Genomic DNA, 4,093 nt, shown 5'->3' on the forward strand with positions numbered 1-4,093 from the left:
ACAGGTCCATTCCAAACAATCTGCTTGGCTCGAGCCACAGCCTCAGCGTATTTCTTGCTGCTCTCAGGACCACAGTCCAGGCCCAGCCAGCCAGCAGGTATACCAGAGGCCACAGTAGCTTGGCCAGTCTTGGCATTCTCATCAAATTTGTCAGCAGTGACAAAGTCAACGGGCAAGGTAATCTTCACACCATTTTTCTCAGCTTTAGCCATGAGATCTTTGACAATCTTGGCTCCTTCTTCATCATACAGAGAAGTTCCGATCTCCATGTTGTTGAGCACCTTAAGGAAGGTAAAAGCCATTCCACCACCAATGATCATCTCATTGACTTTGTCCAACATATTATTGATCAGCTGGATCTTGTCTGCAACTTTAGCTCCTCCCAATATTGCCACGAAGGCTCGTTCAGGACTCTCCAAAGCTTTGGCAAAGTAGTTCAGCTCCTTCTTCATCAAAAATCCACCAGCCTTCTGTGGCAGATTCACACCCACCATGGAGCTGTGGGCTCGGTGTGCAGTACCAAAAGCATCATTGACATAGACATCCCCAAGTTTGGACAGTGAGGCTCGGAAAGCATCAATTTTGGCTGGTTCTGCTTTAATCTTGTTCCCAGAAGCATCCTTTCCCTTCCCTTCTTCCTCTACATGAAAGCGGAGGTTCTCCAGCAGGATGACAGTGCCAGCTGCTGGGTTGGCACAGGCATTCTCGACTTCTGGGCCCACACAATCCTTTAAGAAGAGAACATCCTTGCCCAGCAGAGACTTGAGTTCTGCCACAACTGGCTCTAAGGAGTACTTGTCAGGCATGGGAACACCATCAGGTCGGCCCAAGTGGCTCATAAGGACAACTGACTTGGCTCCATTGTCTAAGCAGAATTTGATGCTTGGGACAGCAGCCTTGATCCTTTGGTTATTTGTTATCTGGTTGTTCTTCATAGGAACATTGAAATCCACCCTCATCACGACCCGCTTTCCCTTCACGTCCAGTTTGTCCAAAGTCAGCTTGTTAGAAAGCGACATTTTGGCAACGCAGTAGGATAAAGAGGCTCGGTCCTGAGGAAGAGCTCCATTGTCTTTTTTATATTGATTTGCTTGATTCATCTTTTTGATTTATGGAAGAGTTTTATGTGTTCATTTGACTAGAGTAACATTTTTTCCAATAGCATATATATTAATTTGCATAAGGAGCCATTTGTTGTATAGAAGTAGTGATTGAAGAAGACTTTTGTTGTTGCTGTTTTGTTTTGCTTTGAATCGAGGCAGAGTTTCATTATGCTGCCTTCAGTGACCAAAAACATTCTAGATAGGCCACACTGGCCTCAAAGTCTCAGAGATTCACCTGCCTTTACCTCTGAAGTACTGGTGTTAAAGGTGAATGCCACCATGCCCAGCACAAGACTCTTTGAAAAAGGAATATTTAATAGCCTTTATCTTCTCTCTTAATTCAACCACTGGCTATACCAAAAAGGTCAACTCATTTTATAAAAGAAAAAAACTTCACACTCTGATCTTCAAAAGATATGCCTAGATGTTGCTGCAAGATACTGCAATAGCACTTTAATACTCACAGTTAGACGTAGCCCTTCTCATATTGATAACTGGTGTACCAAAATATCAACATTAAAAACTGGCCTACTTTATGACCGTGGCAGATCAAAACCAAAAGTAAAAATCTCTGTAATTATGCCTTAGCATAGATACAACATGTGATACCACACAAGTCACAAAATTGCCGCCCCCCCCCCGCCATTCTGGTTTGTATGTGACAGCTGCTTCTTTGCAAATGACTCTGGTTCTTTTTCTCAAAATAGGTAAGATGCATTTGTTGCCTAGTCCTCTTTTCACCGCCAGTGACTGACAGCATTTCGCACAGAGCAAAATTCTACCTTTAAAAACTCCTCCAATTTACTTATCATAAACCAAAGTACTATAAGAAATTCTTTCTATTGTCTTCATATTCAGATGTTCTGCAGTTTCCAAGCCTTTTCCCTATAATGAGGAATAAATTCAGCTTGCTTAATTCTTGTGTGCTTCTGGTGATTACTAGCTACAGGTATTTGTGAAAATAATACAAAAATCCTGTGGCTTATAGTCTTTTTTATTTTACTTTTTAACCGTTCATTTATTTTTACTAATAAATATTTATTGTATAAAACATGCTAATTTTAAATATGAACACACTGTAGATATGGCTAAATGGAATTACTTAGCATACATGATATTTCATAGTCTTGTTTTATTATGCTAACAATACCTGAAATCTACTCTCAGAAAATTTCAAATACATAATTTAATTTACAGTTTTCATGTTGTAAAATAACCTCTTGAATTTGCAATTCAGGTGCATATAAATTTTTTTTGATAAGTCCTTTTTATCAGAACAGGCCATTTCCATTCCATTAAAATCCTTTCCTGCTTTACTATATGTAGGTCATAAAATAATGGTAGGAAGTAAGCATTAGGGATTCTGTATGCTGCAAGTGAAAGACTATTAAGTTTTATGTGATAAGATCTAAATTTGCAATGTTCTAGAAGTTTGGTTTGAGGGAAATTCATTAATCCAAGTTTCAGCTTCTAATGTAAAGGAAGATGCGAATTCTTACTTTACAGGGTTATTTTCAAGTGACAAAAAATGCACAGAGCTTTTGGGAAAGTATACCATGCTATTTAGGTATGAATCACTTTAAAGACAAACAATATCAGAGCTGGAAAGGAATGGACTGAGTAAATATACCTTTTCTTCATTCCATTTTATCCAAGGAGAACAGAAAACACAGAGAAGAAGAATTAGTTTACTTTAGACTATGAACAGACTTGTGAACTTGTAAATGCTGGCCTCCCCTCCCCTTCCTGTTCCTTTATTTCTTTCCATTATGGATCATTCTAGTAAATAAGCTTTGGTAGCTCACACTATCTCTCAGCAATAAAGTCCATAGAGTTTTCCACAGATTCTCAACCTTAATGGTAACTGGGTATGAAAGTGTAGCTTTACTTTAAAAGTACACTGAAAAATTGTTAAACTTTTTGTCTATAAATGATTGTCAAGTTACCTCTGGTTTCTGTCTTTCTCTTTCTCTCTCTTTCCTTTCTTTCCATTTCTGTTTGTTTAGCATGCTGACCCTCTTTTGTTCTCAGCAAAATGCAGTCTTATTTCATGGTGGTTTCACTCGGCTGTAATTGGGTGCTATGCAATTTTGTTTGCTTTGCCCTGCAGTAAGAGATTTAAAAAGGAAGAAAATAAACTAATCCTGGAACCTGAAGAAAGTATTCTCTTCACTGATTACAAATTGCTATCTGTTTGTTGGTCAGCTCTTTGTTCTGGTTACTTATTCTTTCTAACATGCCTGCATGCACAAATCACAAAATAGAAGGATAAAAAGATCTTTCAGAATCCATGTTTGTTGTGTTGCAAGCTCAGTAACTATATGGAACACAAAAGCCCAAGGCCTTAACAGCATTTTGTTATTTTCCTTTATCCCTTAGTATTTTGAGTATGTCTTTTTTACCATTGCTCTAGTGAAATTTTCATTGCAAAGATATATTGTGTGTGTGTGTGTGTGTGTGTGTGTGCGTGTGTGTGTGTGCGTGCATGTGTGTGTGTGCGTGTGTAAATAATTAGGGGCATCAATATTGCTTATTGGAAGCAATATCAGTATTTTATGATACAGACCAAAGGTATGTAATCTAGGATGCCTTATAAATAAATATTGATTTCTTCGGCATCTTTTTAATATTACCCAAGCATGGATCACACAAACATATGTATTCTTCTTCCTCTATCATATTGGAATTAATAAATTGCACAAAGTGTTTTGGATTATGGGAATTAACTTTGCCATAGATGAATGATGAAACAAATAGTTAAGTATAGTTTTTATGAAATTATTCTCTTCATTCTTTGTTTGTCACTCTATTTTAAGACCTATTTGACATCCTACTATGTTCTGGGAATGGTAATGCAGAGTTAGTAAATCATAGGTCTTAAAATGAATAAAAATAACCAGTTAGCAAATGAAATTAAATAATGTTATTTTTATGTTACATTAATCACATTATGGCTGAGTAAGACCAATGTCATTATTTGGCACATACTG

General features: G+C 37.4%; 1 pseudogene; it reads right to left on the reverse strand.

The window, feature by feature from the left end:
- Positions 1-1,046, reverse strand: part of LOC101999719 — a 2,875-nt pseudogene extending 1,829 nt beyond the window's left edge.
- Positions 1,047-4,093: the final 3,047 nt, after the last annotated feature.

The sequence above is a fragment of the Microtus ochrogaster genome, chromosome X (assembly GCF_000317375.1).
Source record: "Microtus ochrogaster isolate Prairie Vole_2 chromosome X, MicOch1.0, whole genome shotgun sequence".
Taxonomy (NCBI): domain Eukaryota; kingdom Metazoa; phylum Chordata; class Mammalia; order Rodentia; family Cricetidae; genus Microtus; species Microtus ochrogaster.